Below are 18,229 nucleotides of genomic sequence, written 5' to 3' on the forward strand. Positions count from 1 at the left end.
AATCGGAACCGATCCCAATTCACATCTCTAATGATCAGATTTCCCCCCCCCCCCCCCCCCCCCCCCCCCCCCCCCCCCCCCCCCCCCACCAGCTGAACCCGATCGTTAAAATGATCGGGCACATGATTCACATCCCTGCTTGCTAACACTTGGTCTTGCCCTGGTCATCTGTTGCTTTCAACATTTGGGCTTTACAGTTTGACATAAGCACATAAGCATATTCTTCTAGTAGGATCAACCAGATAGCCATACCTTTGAATAGGAGAGGCATCTCCCACTCTGGCTGTCTTGGAGTTCTGTCCAAATCACCTTTTCCTACAGTAATCAACATTTGGGCTATTCATGCCACTCCTGGTACTTCTCAATCTTTACAGTTTGACATAAGCATATTCTTCTAGTAGGATCAACCAGATAGCCATACCTTTGAATAGGAGTGGCATCTCCCACTCCGGCTGTCTTGGAGTTCTGTCCAAATCACCTTTTCCTACAGTAATTGCTGAATCTTTGCATTGTTTTGGCCTTTTTAAAGGCTTTACACATCCAGTTATCTTTAATAGTGTCATGCCCTCTTGGACATTTTCTTCAAACTTTGTTCCATTAGACTTCTTTTGATTGATGGTCTCATCCAATTTTTAGCGTTCAGTGAATTATATCACAGCAAAGGCAAGGGCTCCAGAAGGCATAGCACCAGAACCAGGACCATATTCTTCCATGATTATATTACTTATGAGATAATGGAGTCAGTATTTTCAAAAACTGATTCAGGAGAAGAATCATTTCCTGGATTCCCTGAATCACAGGATATTAACAGCTAGTTCTTAAAGAGCATTTGGTGAGTCTAGTCACTAGCATCTTAGTGACTAGAGGCACCAGTGAAAACCAACTCTATGCCTGAACAGCCATCATTTTAACCTAATGATGCCATATGGAAATGACATCAGGCCTCTTCCAGAGATTTCCTCTGGCTTCTCCCTGCCTAGGGCTTTCTACCAATTTGGTTGGTGCCCTTTGCCCCTCATTTGGAGCCTTGGAATATTCTTGCCACTCTGGGTGGCTACTTTGCACTTTTCATGATGCGTTGATGTCTTCATGCTACTCTTTCACTTAATTCCATCCTCTGTCACTGCCTTAGGGGATTTTCTGCCTCTTTTGGTGCTTTGTTGCCCTTTTATGGTGCCTTTAGCTGGTCATACCACACATGGTAATCTTTTTCCCCTCTCATTTCACCTTGGGTTGTTCCTGCCATGGTTGTTGGTGCCCTTTGCTCCACTTTTATAATCATGGGGTAATGTGGACCCTTTTTTCGGCTGTTTTGCTCCTCTAACGGAGCCTTGGAGAAGTTCTGCCACTGCTGGTCCCATTTTGCCCCACTGTGGATCCTTGGGCTCTTCATGCAACATTTGGTGCCACATTGACATAGTCTTGATGCTTGGCAAGCTTTTACCTTTCTGTTGATGTCTACCCAGCAGTTTCATTAGAAATGATTATAAAATCACAATTTGGAAGCCCATTTTTTTCATTTGGATGAACCTAACAAATGACTATGGCTTACAAAATGATTTTTTTGACACTGCACATCCCTACTATCCCTTCCCTCCCCATTTCCATTTTTAACAAGTAACTCCAGCTGCTGTCTTCCTCCTACAGTGCCTGCTGGCAAAATAGGATATGATGGCTGAGGACCTCCTTCCTCCTGTTTAATAAAGGGATATCTTTTTCTGGAGAAGAGATGGGGTGGATTCAGTGAAAAGGCATTGTACAAGTAAGAACTTATACAAAACTTTCTTTTGGAACTTTGCTTTAAAGTGGTTAAGTGACAGTGTTACATTTTAAAATCAAGTAAATGGTACATAGTTCTTTTTGTACAAATTACTGATTCCCTGACCCCTGATGGGTCTTCTCTTCAACTCCCTATGGGCTTTCATTCTCCTGCTGGTACTACAGAAATGTCAGGTTCATTGTTCTTATTCTCAGTGGTGACTGCAACAGCTACCACTGAGACAATATGTGTATTCTTTTCAAAGAAAGTGTTTCATTAATTGTGAAAAATCAATTCCCCAACAAAACTATAGGTGTTTTTCAGCTCAAAGGTACCTGAGCCATCTCTCTTTGTCAATGGAAATTGCCTGACAGATGCATCTACAAATGAAAGATTTAGTTCCTTATTAATACATAGATATATACACCACTACACATACATTTTTCTCTACTTTCTGCTAAGCTATTTGGTCTTTTTTAGAGAAAGACTGAACAGAGATTGACCAGGATCTTAGAAACAGAATCAACCAGATTTTTGTTTAAGAAGTAATTGTCAGAAGTTTCTTGTAAGTACAAGTTGCGTGTTCTAGGTTATTAGCACACAGTTGTTATGAACTGGACTGGTCCCCTTTATCTTTGAAAGGTGAGAAACTGATAGGCCTAGACACAGAATGGAAAAATCCTTTAGTACATCAGGCCTTAAGCATTGAATGATCATTGTATGCAATGCTAAAGCATCTGGTACTAAAAACGTGACAGTCTTCTCTTGCAATGCATAGTTTTGAAAATCTTTCTGAAATCAGAGTATAGTTTTCATTTACAAGTCCCAGAGGAATATAATCCATTTTGTGTGTGATCCTATTTTTGTGCAAGTTGACAATGTCTTCAGAAAAAAAAAAACATGATTGAAAAGACCATGCTAAACAATTTTAAAATGGCTTTAGGCACACACAATATGAGGGACAACTACAAATTTCAGTCCAGCAATTCTGTGATTAATGCAAAGAAAGTGATATAGATGATTTTGATAACAGGCTCCAGGAACTGAAATGATATTTTAGGGGTATAAAGACTTGAAGTTTAGATTATTTCTAAAGATTTCTTTTAATATAAATTACCTGTCATCATACTATATTTCGCAATACCACTTAAACATATCCTTTGCACTATAACTTCCCTCTCATCTGCAAGAATCATTAAATACTAAACAGGACAAGACCGCTATTTACCTGACATAGAAAGAATCACAGACACATTTTTTTATTTGACAAGTATTTTAATTATTTATTAGAACAAGTTTCTGTTTGTCACCAAAAATTATACTCATTTAGAAAAATGTAAATTAGAAAAAGTATTGTAAAACTATTTTATACATTACAATATTTCAACTTTTCTGAAAAATGGTATTTTTCTATTGCATCTTTTAATGAAAGATTAAACCTAACATTTTAGGAAGTTAGGGCAAAATTGGCAGTCATAGTCACTGAAGAGAGGGCAGCTATACATAAAGCATCCGTGTTCTTTAACAGGGATATGCAAAACTCTTTACATGAGGTTCACCTCCCAGTTTGACAAAATCATGAAAAAGGTATGAGTTTATTACGAGGGTAATTTTGTAACATTGTGCACAATAGAGTCGCCAAATATACACATAAGGTTACTAGTGAACTTATGTTCATATATTCACCACCAAAACTACAAGCATACATTTGCACCTGCTAATTTGTGTATAGATTTTTATAGCAAAATTTGCATGCATATTTTTTAAAACCCTCCTCAACTCTGCCTCCGGGAATGCCTCTACTCAATCCAGGTCAATCTATGTGCATACAGATATAAGTTTGCGCATGTATCAGATGGGCAATTTTTGTAACAAGCCATTTCCACAGGTAAACCACTGCTTTACCCGTAGAAATGCCTTTTAAATTTACCTTCTATGTCAGTTTGATTAACTTTTATTTAAAGGAAGAGTCAGATTTGCAATAAAATCTGCAGGGAAACCTCAAAAAATCTGAAGCAGATCCATCATTTAAGGATCTGCAAAGAACCCAAAATTGATGTGGTCCACATTGATGTTAACCATCGAGATTTCGGCTGGAGCCGCATCAGGGGACCTTTACAGTTCCTTAAATGGGATCTTTGCAGCTCTGTAAATTTTAATGTAATGAAATTGGTTTTACAAGAGAAGCTGTACAAGCAATCTTTCTTAAAAACAAGATAAGTGCAACTGGATGAGATAAGTACAGTTGGATGGACTTTTGCTGATGCCTTCATTTAGGACATTGAAATTGCTTTGAAATATATACACAGTGTTTTGCAACACTGAAACGTTTTTTATTAGCAGTTTCACATTCAAATGTTCACTAAAAATAATAAAGAAAAGCCTGACAGAGAGGGCATGTGATGATGGTCAGGACATAGAGTCAAAAGTATAAATTCAGTTTTTAGCTCGTCCATTTGATGCTCTTTAAAAAGAAGGGGATTTTCCCCTGTGTTTGACAGTTATGAATGAAAACTTTTGAGTCTTTATACAAATTGATATGAAAAATTGTTTGCTTCTACTGTTTAGTTAGGAGTAATCATAAAATCAGCATCATATAGGAGAACTTCAATATCCCATACTGTACGAGGGAAATGAAAGGTGGATTTACGCCTAAGTAAAAATGTAATGTAATTTATTACATATCCAGAATTAAAAGCTTTGTTTGACACAGTCATTACAATATTAATTCCAACAATTTCAGATTTAAGATCACAGAAAAGTTTCCCTTAAATATAAGAAATATCTGTCACAACATACAAATGAAACTGAGAAGTTAAATATCCACAAAGCATGGCCGAAAGTAATGTCAGTGTTGCATTATGACAGTAGAGCTTTTAGGGATGCAGAAAGAGAATGGAACACACTGAGTAATCCATTCAAAAGGTTAACTCAGCAGCTCTCTCTTCCATCATGGCAGGGCTGAGGCAGTTTCATCTTCATCTCAAAGATCACCATGGGAATTTTTCAAACCAAATCTCTTATGATCTGTACCAGCCTGCTTCTGGGGAAAGGATTATCTAGGATTCAGAGTTTTATACGATTGAATCCTGGTCCTAGTCATCTCTGGGAGGGGGGGGGGGGTTCAGCTTTTTATTGTCTGAATCAAGTGAAAAAATAGCTTGTTCTTCCTGTTCTTAAAGATGAACCTCTGTGGGAATTAATATTTCTCTTTTGTTGAAATGAAGCGCTAGCCCTCACCCATCTGTTTTTTCAGAGGGTTTTTTTCATGATATTGTTGTAAAGAAGATGCTTTCCTAGTCCCTATGCATACTAGAATCTGTTCTTCCTAGAAGAAATATTCCATGTGCATTATTATGTCTCGAGGCCTTTTCGCAGGCCTGAAACAGGCATAGTATACTATGCTAGCTTAGAATTACGTTCTTTCTATGTTTGAGAAGTAAAATATAGAAACATAGAAACATAGAAATGACGGCAGAAGAAGACCAAATGGCCCATCCAGTCTGCCCAGCAAGCTTCACACATTTTTTTCTCTCATACTTATCTGTTTCTCTTAGCTCTTGGTTCTATTTCCCTTCCACCCCCACCTTTAATGTAGAGAGCAGTGATGGAGCTGCATCCAAGTGAAATATCTAGCTTGATTAGTTAGGGGTAGTAGCCGCCGCAATAAGCAAGCTACACCCATGCTTATTTGTTTTACCCAGACTATGTTATACAGCCCTTATTGGTTGTTTTTCTTCTCCCATGATGTTGAAGCAGAGAGTTATGCTGGATATGTGTGAAGTATCAGTTTTTCTTCTCCCCTGCTGTTGAAGCAGGGAGCTATGCTGGATATGTGTGAAGTATAAGTCTTCTCCCATGCCGTTGAAGCAGAGAGCCATGCTGGATATGCATCGAAAGTGAAGTATCAGGCACATTTGGTTTGGGGTAGTAACCGCCGTAACAAGCCAGCTACTCCCCGCTTTGTGAGTGCGAACCCTCATTTCTTCTCCCCTGCTGTTGAAGCAGAGAGCTCTGCTGGATGTGTGAAGTATCAGTTTTTCTTCTCCCCTGCCATTGAAGCAGAGAACTATGCTGTATATACATTGAAAGTGAAGTATCAGGCTTATTTGATTTGGGGTAGTAACCGCCGTAACAAGCCAGCTACTCCCCTCTTTGTGAGTGTGAATCCTTTTTACCACATTTCCTCTTGCTGTTGAAGCTTAGAGCGATGTTGGAGTCACAGTAAGCATGTGTATGTTTATTTAATAAGGGTATTGTCTCCAGGCAGTAGCCATCATTCTGGCGAGTCACCCACTCTTCATTGGCGGCCTCTTGACTTTATGGATCCACAATGTTTATCCCATGCCCCTTTGAAGTCCTTCACATTTCTGGTCTTCACCACATCCTCCGGAAGGGCATTCCAGGCATCCACCACCCTCTCCGTGAAGAAATACTTCCTGACATTGGTTCTGAATCTTCCTCCCTGGAGCTTCAAATCGTGACCCCTGGTTCTACTGATTTTTTTCCTACGGAAAAGGTTTGTCATTGTCTTTGGATCATTAACACCTTTCAAGTATCTGAAAGTCTGTATCATATCACCTCTGCTCCTCCTTTCCTCCAGGGTGTACATATTTAGATTCTTCAATCTCTCCTCGTACGTCATTCGATGAAGATCCTCCACCTTCCTGGTCGCCCTTCTCTGTACCGCCTCCATCTTGTCTTTGTCCTTTTGAAGATACGGTCTCCAGAACTGAACACAGTACTCTAGGTGAGGCCTCACCAAGGACCTGTACAAGGGAATAATCACTTCCCTTTTCTTACTCGATATTCCTCTTTCTATGCAGCCCAGCATTCTTCTGGCTTTAGCTATCGCCTTGTCACATTGTTTCGCCGACTTCAGATCATTAGACACCATCACCCCAAGGTCCCTCTCCTGCTCCGTGCACATCAGCCTTTCCCCCCCCCCATCGAATACAGTTCATTCGGATTTCCACTCCCCATATGCATGACTTTGCACTTCTTGGCATTGAATCTCAGCTGCCATATCTTCGACCACTCTTCCAGTTTCCTTAGATCCCGTCTCATTCTCTCCACTCCTTCCGGCGTGTCCACTCTGTTGCAGATCTTAGTGTCATCCGCAAAAAGATGACAAAAAGATGTCATCCGCAAAAAAATAGATTAACAGAAACTCCGCAAGAAAGCTTTTACATTGTATTATGCTTGCCCCCTCTGCATCTGAATTTGCTGTGATTATTTTATTGCCAGTCCCAGAGAACTGAGTGCTACCTTTCAAAGTGAATAAAATCCTCTTGTAAATCTCAGTTAATGTATCTCAGAAATTTTTCCACACAGAAACCTATGCATTATAATTTGCACTTTTTTTTTTTTTTTGCAAGTGCATTTTTAAAAAGTGGCTCCATGGCAGTGCTGCATGCTATGAAGTAGAGGATCCCTGGTTTCATTCTCTGAGTAAACTGAGGTGAGGATTGTAGAAGAGGAGGCAGCCTTCACAGATCCTGCTGGGGAGGAGGACTGGGGGAAGAGAGCAATGATCATCAATAAGGGTGGCATCTGATGACCAGATTAAGCAGTTAATTTTCAAAGACATGCGCAGGGGTTGTGTGTGTGTGTGTGTGTAAAATTAACATACATGTCCTTAAATAGGCTGTGCGTGAGGAAAATCAATTTTCAGAAGGGCGGGATTACAGATGTTGCAGTGTTGCCACACTGAAAAATATGTGTAGACAGAAAGCAATTCCAAAGGCTTTCTTGGGGGATTTGGAAATGCACATGCATTTTTGCATTTTGTAAATGGATTACGCATATGCATCACCATACTTTCATACACACTTACACCTGCTATTTAAGCCACAGAATTTAAACTTCAGTTATCTTTTGGGACCTGATGCTAGGAGTGGTGGTTAGTGCTGGAGAATCAAGATTGGTAGGAATTGTTGAAGAGAGTTTAGAGTTGCGTTGTATGTAGAATAACCATGTTCTGTTTGCTGTTTCTGTGCTCTTTTTGTTAAATTTTATGTGTTTGTCTGTATTGTCTGTTGGTTACTCAGGGTGTACTTGCTGTCTCTGCTTTCATGCTTGTGGTTCTCATCGTGCTTGTATGCCTGTATTAGGAGAGTGTGTGTGGCTAAGGGTGTGTCATGGTGGCTGAGGGTGCTATCAGGGTAGCTTACAGCAAGAGATGGTGTAGTTGTGGTGCATGAAAGTGTGTTGGTGGTGAATGATGATGTAACTAGTGGTGGATAAGGATATTACTGGTAGTGTGTGTCCTGTCTCCATAGGTTTTTTTCTGATTTCAGAGTGCCCTGCCTACACAGCAGTCTTTTCTGTCTCTGGCCTGGATTTAGCAAAATGCACTAAATATTGCATGTGATAGAAAAAGGGGCATGTTTTATGGTAATAGGCAGTTTATTGCAATTACCTATGTGACAAGCTAAGGGGGTCATTTATCAAAATGCGCTAAGGCATTTTCGCATGCGTTAAGGGCTTATCACATGCAAAAAAATCCCATTAACGCATGCGATAGGCCCTTACCGCATGCGAAAATGTCTTTAACGCATGTGATAGCACCATATCATATGGTGCGATGCAAATTTGAAAAAGAGGAGGAGTTAGGGGCGGGGAGTGGGCTGGGTTTGCCAGATTGCGAAGTGCTATCGCACAGACATAACCCCGGTTTTAACTACTCCTTGGCCTGGATTTATCAAAATGCAATAAGTATTGCATGCAATAGTAAAAGGGACATGTTTTATGCTAATATACAGTTTATGGAATTTGCGTGAATTACCTATGGGCTGGATTTTAAAAGGGTTACACGCATAAGGTACGCGTGTAACCCTTTTAAAACCCCCCTGCGCACGCTGAGCCTATATTGCATAGGCTTCCGGCGCATGCAAAGCACCGGGACGCGTGTAAGTCCCGGGGCTTTCTTGAGGTGGGAGTATCAGGGGCGTGACGCGGTCGGCGCATCATCCGGGGACGGTGCTGCGGGCGTGGTTTCGGCCCAGGGCATTCCGGGAGTGTGGCCGCCACCTCCGGACCAGCCCCCGGACCCGAGCACGGCAAGCGGCAACAGCCTGCTTCGAGCAGGCGTAACTTCTGCGACAGAGGTAGGGGGGTTTAGATAGGGCTGGGGGGGTGGGTTAGGTAGGGGAAGGGAGGGGAAGGTGGGAGAGGTGGAAGGAAAGTTCCCTCCGAGGCCACTCTGATTTCGGAGCGGCCTCAGAGGGAACGGGCAGCGCGTGCAGGGCTCGGCACGCACAAATTGCACAAATATGCACCCCCTTGCGCGCGCTGACCCAGGATTTTATAAGATACGCACTGCTATGCGCGTATCTTATAAAATCCAGCATACTTTTGTTCGTGCCTGGTGCGTGAACAAAAGTATGCGCGCGTGCTGTTTCTTAAAATGTACCCCTATGCGAAGAGCTAAGTTAGCGCAAATTGTGATAACATTTTCAGACTTTGCAATAAGTGCTATACCTGTTGTATTTCCTGCATTCAATCACTGGGGAACCATTGTTAATGGTCTGAGAGAGAGAGTGAGGGAGCAAGATAGAGAAAGAGCCTAGCCATGATGGCCTCTCCCTAGATAGGTATTTGTATCCCTATGGGTGGCCCACCTAGTAACTCGAGGTGAGGTTTAGGTATTAGTGTAGGGGGTTAGGGGCCACTTTGACATTTAACGTGAGACGTATGAACAGAACAGTGGTCTCTTGTGAAGATTTGATGACCTATGGAGTGAGGAAACTAATTCCAAGATGATATTTATGCAAGGTTCTCTCAACCTAGCTTGATGGACTCTCTACCTGGCTTCACAAAATAGTAAACCCAGCCCACTCCTCCTCTTTTTCTGATTTGCATCACACCATACATTATGGTGTTATCGCATGCGTTAAAGGCATTTTCACATGCATTAACGGGTTTTGCATCCATTAACTGCGCTTCTCGCATGTGATAAGCCCTTAATACATGCGAAAACATCTTATAGCATTTTGATAAATGACCCTGTTTGCTAATGCTGTTTTCATGCTATTATTTTGCATAAAGTGTTTTCTTTACTATTATACTGTCGACTGGCATTCAGCCTGTATGTTCACTGCTTCTGCTGTATTCAGTGCTGAAGGTTTAGACTCTAACTTGGAAACAGGGGACTCCTTAGAATTTTCCTTTTCAGTCAGCTCTGATCAGTCTATATGTTTCAGCAGCTAATCTTGCTTAGCCCTGCACAATAATCCCATTTTACCTGTCTTAATTTTTCTGTGAACCAGACTGCTTTGGTTGCTGTTTTCCAGATTATTCACTTGTTTTTCTTTTCAATAAAGTTTGGAGTTAAAGAAGTGGCCTCCTCTGTCTGTGAAGTGAAGACTGAGTTAAGGTATCTGGTTATGTAGTAATTAGGAAACATACAGCAGAGACAGAATAGTTAGTGAGGATCTTAGTCGTAGCAGATGGTGGTGAGAACTGCTGCAATGAGTCCATAAATGTGTGGAATTTTTGGAACATGCATAAGTGGAGGGAAAGACAACACAGACAGAGAAGGTACTCTATGGAGAGTATATAGACTTAGGACACTATTTTTGGACCTGTATGAGGAACAAGTGATACATAGGTTCAGGTTTAATAAGAAAGCCATTTCATATCTCTGCCAGTAGTTGGAGGGGTATCTGTGGCTTTCCACACAGATAAGTCACACCTTGCCAGTCCACTTCAAAATTTCTACAGTCCTGGCCTTTTTTACCACCTGTACCTTCCAGACCCCTCTCGTGGTCACAGGGGGAATAAATCAGTCAACTACTTTTCTCTGTATTGCACAATATTTGAGTGCTTCTTTCAGGAGAACAAAGAAATATATTTATTTTCCTGCTGAGAGACAGGACCAAGAGAAAACATGACATAATTTTATGGTAAGAACATAAGAAATTGCCATGCTGGGTCAGACCAAGGATCCATCAAGCCCAGCATCCTCTTTCCAACAGAGGCCAAACTAGGCCACAAGAAACTGGCAATTACCCAAACACCAAGAAGATCCCATGCTACTAATGCAATTAATAGCAGTGGCTATTCCCTGAGGGGTAGATTTTCAGACCACGCAAATAGGCGTACTTTTGCTGGCGCATCAGGCGCCAGCAAAAGTACGCGGGATTTTAGTAGATACGCGCGTAGCCACGCGTATCCGCTAAAATCCTGGATCGGCGCGCGCCGAGCCGCGCAGCCTACCCCCATTCCCTCCGAGGCCGCTCCGAAATCGGAGCGGCCTCGGAGGGAATCCTCTAACACCCTCCCCTCACCTTCCCCTCCCTTCCTCTACCTAACCCAACCCGCCTGGCCCTGTCTAACCCCCTCCTTACCTTGTCGGGGGATTTACGCCTCCCGGAGGGAGACGTAAATCCCCGCGCGCCAGCAGGCTGCTAGCGTGCCGGGACGCGACCTGGGGGCGGGTACGGAGGGCGTGGTTCACGCCCCGGACAGCCTGGGCCGTAACCACGCCCCCGGGCCCACCCCCCAAAACGCTGCCGACATGCCCCCAAAATGCCGTGCCGACCGGGCCCGCCCCTGACAACCCCCCCTCGCCAAACCCCGGGACTTACGCGAGTCCCGGGGTCTGCGCGCGCCGGTAGGCCTATTGAACATAGGCGCACCGGCGCACAGGGCCCTGCTCGCCTAAATCCGCCCGGATTTGGGGCGGATTTAGGCGAGCAGGGCTCTTAAAATCCGCCCCTAAGTAAACCTGATTAGTAGCAGTGAATTGGCTTCTCCCCCAAGAACTTAATCAAACCTTTTTTGAAACCAACAACACTAACTGCACTAACCACATTCTCTGGCAACAAATTCCAGAGCTTAATTCTGTGTTGAGTGAAGAAGAATTTTCTCCAATTAGTCTTAAATGTACTACTTGCTAACTTCATGGAGTGCCCCCTAGTCCTTCTATTATCTGAAAGTGTAAATAACCGATTCACATCTTCAAGACCTCTCATGATCTTAAAGACCTCTATCATATCCCCCCTCAGACGTCTCTTCTCCAAGCTGAACAGCCCTAACCTCTTCAGCCTTTCCTCATAGGGGAGCTGTTCCATCCCCTTTATCATTTTGGTTGCCCCTTCTCTGTACCTTCTCCATCACAACTATATCTTTTTTGAGATGCGGCAACCAGAATTGTACACAGTATTCAAGGTGCAGTCTCACCATGGAGTGATACAGAGGCATTATGACATTTTCTATTTTATTAACCATTCCCTTCCTAATAATTCCTAACATTCTGTTTGCCTTTTTGACTGCTGTAGCACACTGAGCTGACAATTTTAAATTATTATCCACTATGATGTCTAGATCTTTTTCCTGGGTGGTAGTTCCTAATATGGAACCTAACATTGTGTAACTACAGCAAGGGTTATTTTTCCCTATATGCAACACCTTGCACTTGTTCACATTAAATTTCATCTGCCATTTGGATGCCCAATCTTCCAATCTTGCAAGGTCCTCCTGTAATGTATCACAATCCGCTTGTGATTTTACTACTCTGAATAATTTTGTATCATCCACAAATTTGATAACCTCACTTGTCGTATTCCTTTCCAGATCATTTATATATATATTGAAAAGCACTGGTCCAAGTACAGATCCCTGAGGCACTCCATTGTTTATCCTTTTCCACTGAGAAAATTGATCATTTAATCCTACTCTCTGTTTCCTGTCTTTTAACCAGTTTGTAATCCACGAAAGGAGATCGCCTCCTATCCCATGACTATCCAAATACACTACATCTACTGGTTCACCTTTATCCACATGTTTATTAACCCCTTCAAAAAAATGAAGCAGATTTGTTAGGCAAGACTTCCCTTGGGTAAATCCATGTTTACTGTGTTCCATTAAACCATGACTTTCAATATATTGTAGATTTTGAACCTTAGAATAGTTTCCACTATTTTTCCTGGCACTGAAGTCAGGCTTACCGGTCTATAGTTACCCAGATCGCCCCTGGAGCCCTTTTTAAATATTGGGGTTACACTGGCCACCCTCCAGTCTTCAGGTACAATGGAAGATTTTAATGATAGGTTACAAATACTAACAGATTGGAAATTTCATTTTTTAGTTCCTTCAGTACCCTAGGATGCATACCATCCATCCAGGTGATTTGCTACTCTTTAGTTTGTCAATCTGGCCTACTACATCTTCCAGGTTCACAGTGATTTGGTTCAGTTCGTCTAATTTTCATTCGATTATGGGCACTATTGATTGCTCATGCATAGCAATCAGTCCATCTGTTGGGAGTGAGGCAAACTATTGCAACTGCAAGGGCTTCCATTTCCCTAACATACAGACTGCCTGTAATGCTATAGTTCTTACCACTGATATGCCATGATACTACATTCCGTCAAAATAAGGCAATCATGACCACTTGAAGATTGGCCACATCGCGTGGGGAAAGCTTCTGGGTATGTATGCAGCTGAGTTCATACACCCACTAGGGTACAACTAATCATTGTTCTCTTTTGTCAGTCAGCTTCTAATAAATCTTGCAGCTCTATACAAGGAAGCAGACTCAAGCCTCACCAAGGCCCAGTAACATTGCACTCTACTCTTTCCTTGCTAACCTTCTTTAACTTCTCCCCATCAGGTGATAGAAGCTTTTCCCTAAAAATATAGAAGATTTTCCTCCTAGCATGCCTCAAGCGTGCAATAGAAAAGTGCTAAAATAAGCAGGCCCATAGGGAGATCAAGGCTGTCATAAAGATCTTTTGGCCCATTCAAAGCCACTTTAAATAACTGGACAAATCAGGGATATGTCTCCTATATAGTTCCACTTCCTTCTGATATTTTCTGATTATGCTCCATAATCTTGCCAAAGCTAGTGACCTATCCCTTCCTGAGGGTGAAGGCCCAAAGTTCACTGGCACAGAAGAGAAGGAAGAGAAAGAGGAAGTAGCGGACAAAGAAGGGGAATTAGAAGAGATAGTATGACATGCATAGATATAAACTGGGAATACATTGATACAGAAACATTTTTAAAATGAAAAATTAATTATTTGTAATGAATGTGGTAAGTGTTCTATATATAAATATATAGGGAGAGAAAGATGTGATCACAGCAGTTAGTGTAACTAGGTTTAAAAAAAGTTTGGTTAATTTCCTAGAGGAGAAGTTCTTAAACTGTTAATAATCAATAAGGAATAGTACCTTGGGATCTATTTAATATTTGGGTACTTGCCAGGTACTTGTGACTTGGATTGGCCACTGTTGGACACAGGATGATGGGCTTGATGGACCCTTGGACTGACCCAGTATGGCATATCTTATATATCTTATGTTCTAGTTAAACACTGTATCTCTCTCTCTATATATATATCTATATATATATCTATCTATTATATATCTATCTATATATCTATATATATCTATCTATCTATATATATATATATATATATATATATATATATATATATATTATATATATTATAACCAATATTCAGTTACAGGCAGGATTGCCAAGTAAGCCATATAACCTTATCTGGCTAACTTTGAATATACCCAACTATGTTAAAGTTAACGGCTAAGATTAGAACTACTCTACAGCACAACCAGAGCTAACCAGCTAAGTTAACTCTGCCCCAGAATGTGCCCCAGCATGCCCTTACATAATCCGAATAAATTTTAGATGGATAAGTTATCTGGCTAAAATTTAGCCAGATTAGTGGAGGAAATACTGAAAAGTCAGCATTTAGCTGGATAACTCAGTAATTATACAGCTAAATACCTCTTGTGTGTGTGTGTGTATATATATATTTCCATACTTCTGAAAGATTCAAAACAAACACTTATCTGAGTATTTTGAAATTTGATACTGACTTTTGGTGCCTAGATAGTCCCAGATAATTGTTCGTTTTGAATCTTTCAGAAGTATGGAAATATTGTCATATGGTTTTAATTGCATTGAAGGTTTCTAAAAAATGTTTTTCAAAAAAACTACTTAATGACCATTGGTTAAAAATAAGGCAGAAGATGTATAAATGTCTTGCACACATTTATTCTGATGATGTCTAGTATGATGGTCATATTATAGGTGTTATATGATTATTAAACAAAGAGTGTACACTTCAGACATTCAAAATACATACACATACACACACACACATATGCTTATTTGCATGTCCAGCTCCTGCTTTTCCCAAGTGCCATTGGCTCCCTTAGGTGAACAACACAACAGTTACACCTCAGAAGAGTGCAGTCCAAGCTGACACTGCCAGGATGAGGAGGCTTACAGCTCATGCGGCGGTAAGGGAGGAAGGCTCAAAGAAGAATCCGTGATTGGCAAGGCTTTTTGCAAGCCAGTAGCATGGGGGAAAAAGAAGAGAAAGAAAAGAAGAGCCATGAGTGGGCCAGCAGAGGGAGGGGGTGGAGAGCAATGAGTGGGTGCAGAATCCATCTTCTGCAGGATGCTCTCCAGCACATCACCAGTATAGTGATGCTCTCCTTGTATGCCTTTGAGTAGGTTTACATTCCTTTCATTTTGACATATTTGATTGATTTATTTATTTATTTGTTGATTTTTCTATACCGACATTCATCGGAACATCATGCCGGTTTACATTGTAACAAATTAACAAGAGACTGAAATACAATAAACAGGGATGGGGAAGGGGGGGAGCAGCAATGAAGGAGGAGAGTGGACAGCAGTAGGAAAGATAGGAAAGAGAGTAAATTGATAGGAACATTTGAAGAATATAAATTAACAATAGGACATATGTACAGGTGGGGCTGGTAGGTACCAGACCATTGATGGCAGTGGAAAGGGAGAGGTGGGGGGGGGGGGGGGGGAGGGAGAGACAGGGTGGGATAAGCTTAGAGTGGAGGAGGGAACTTATAATACAAGTATTTAGGAGTCTTTGCTTTGGGGGGAAGAAAACGGAGAGGCAAATAGGAGGAGGGGAGAGTGGGTGGGCTAAGAGGTTGGCATTTAAAGTCCCCACTGGCCCCACTATGGAATACTGTACTGGCTCTTCAGCACTCTGCATGATGGTAGCTGTTTACCATGTGATAAAGCCCTTTTACATGTTAGTAAATCTTTCCCTTAGGCAATAGCTAGAGGATGGTTTGCATAAGGACATATGGGAGGGATGAGTGTTTGCAAATTTTAGTTTTCCACATATAGTCAATTGAATTATCATATTGAATTTGAGCTCAGTGTTGCCTTATTTCTGGTGTAGTTCTTGTGGAGATGTCTGCCTTTTTATAGTGTTACTTTGGAAATTTAGTAAACCTAATTGAAGTATGAAAAGTTAATGTGCATGCTAAAATGCTACCTAAAATGTCATGCGCACAAATGTTAACATATTGTGCAAAAAAGTAACCCAACGATGTAGCATCTCTGGGTATATACACCTAAGCACAAAATAGCATGTGAAATGTAAACAAAATAGCATATATGCTCTAACCTGAGAATGTTCAGTTCTCTTTTACCTTTGACCCTCCTTATTTCTTTCAAAAGGTATAAAAGGGAGCCCAGCACAGGCCACTGGTTGCCAGTGCTGATAGGAGGAGTAGCAGAGCAACTAAACCTCAGCAGAGGAGAAAGAAGAACAAAGAAGTCAAAGGAAAGAAAAATGTCTAAGTTATTTGCTTTGTTCCTTGAACTTCCTTTTTATAATACCATTCTATTCATTGTCCATTTTTACAGATCTGTGGGTGAGAGGGTGCATGACTGGATGAGTATGTTTCTGTCTGTCACGGGTTTCCCAACAATGAACCTTTTGTCCATCACAAAGAAACCCTTGTTGAAATAATTGTGGGTGGGGGAGAAAATTGTTGAGTGTGGGAGTGCAGTAGAATAGCAGAAGCTGTCTGTGTCATGTGAAGGATGTGGTATTTTGAATTTCTACTAAATGGCATTCCTTTTATAAACTTAGGCAATGCCTTTGCACATGTTATGGTGCAAGGGTGTTTAATGGTCTAGGTGGGAATGGCTCCTTTTAAGAAAAATGGGGATCTAGATCCCATAGAGGAAGTGTTTCACCCTGTACAAAAGGGATGGTTGAGGATTTTAGCAGGGAGTTGTAAAGAACCTATCCAGGGAAAGGGTTGGTTCAGGGTGGCTTCTCAATTGAGAGGGCCCTGCAAGGGCTTGTCTCTTAAAGAGAAAGTTCCAAGATGTTGAGTTGTTTCTTCTTAAAGGGAAGCCACCAAGGTGACTGATCCAGAGTCCCAAGAGGTGGAGGAAAGTCAGGAGGTCCCACAAGTGTAGGTCTGACTTGGACTTGAGGAACTTCAGAAAAATAAGAGTCGGTTTACTGGGGAATGTGTCTGGCTATTTGTTTGAAAGGGAGCTGTGGTAAAAGTGAGTCTGGAAGGGTAAACATTCCTTGTTCTGCAGAGAGCTACCAGGTATCCGAGAATGAGTATTATAATGTTTATAAGTGGCATTTGTTGTATTAAGATTGTGATAATCAATCTTTGGAGGAAAAGAGAACCAGAGGAGTACATGATTGGAAGCTGCATTCACCGATTTTGTGGATAAATCACCGGGGTGAAGAGTGGGGTAAAGTATTTTGTACCTAAATTCTCCTAATCTGGCAGAAAGATGTATGACACCTTAAGAAAAGGATTTAGCACATTTAACCCTTTTGATTTTTCTGTAACCTCCTCAGCCTAGCTATAGAATCCGAAGTGCCCTGATATAATCATGATTGCTGGTATTAACAGAAATAAAATTTTCATTGTTGGATTAAACCTGCTGGGTAAGCCCCATACTTTCTGGATATAGTGTGTTTTTGAAGCAGGTCAGAATGAAATGGCCATGGAAAAGAAGTTTCCAATGATGAGATCTCTTTCCAGCTCAGGTTTTTTACACACCCTCCTTGTCTCTAAACCTGGATCCACCACACCATCTGCTTGACCCAAAAATCCCATTGAACACACCCAAGATTGGCACTCATCTTACTCATGTGTCAGATCCTCTCACATTTTATGCACCTGATCCAGGCGGGAGTTATATGTTTATCAATTTTGTGTGTTACTTTGGGACTTGAAATAATTGAATAAAAGGAAAGGGATAGGGAAAGAACAAAGTGTGCTCACCACTCTCCATGGTTCAAAACAAGATGCTCTGGTCGCAGAGCCTGAGATATCACACTGCCTGTGTTCTGCTCCAAGCCTGGATTTGTGAGTGGAGGGGAAGACAGTGGGCAGAGGAGATTAGTAGAGAGGATGGCTCATCTAAAGATGGAGGTGGCGAGAGCAAGAGTGTGGAAACAGAATTGGTGGTTAATGTGTATAATGAGGGGATTGAAGAAAGTGTAGGGTGAAAGACTCTGTGTGAATGAGTGAAGGGATTAGAGGAGTTGTGGTGTGAGTGAGAATGAGTGAGGGGATAGGAGAGGGTATATATTGTTTGGTGAGTGTGTGAATGAGAAGATTGGATGGGAGTACAGAGTGAGTGAATGTATGAGTGAGGGGATCTGAAGGGTTGTGAGGTGA

Source organism: Rhinatrema bivittatum, chromosome 2, assembly GCF_901001135.1.
Source record: "Rhinatrema bivittatum chromosome 2, aRhiBiv1.1, whole genome shotgun sequence".
NCBI lineage: Eukaryota > Metazoa > Chordata > Amphibia > Gymnophiona > Rhinatrematidae > Rhinatrema > Rhinatrema bivittatum.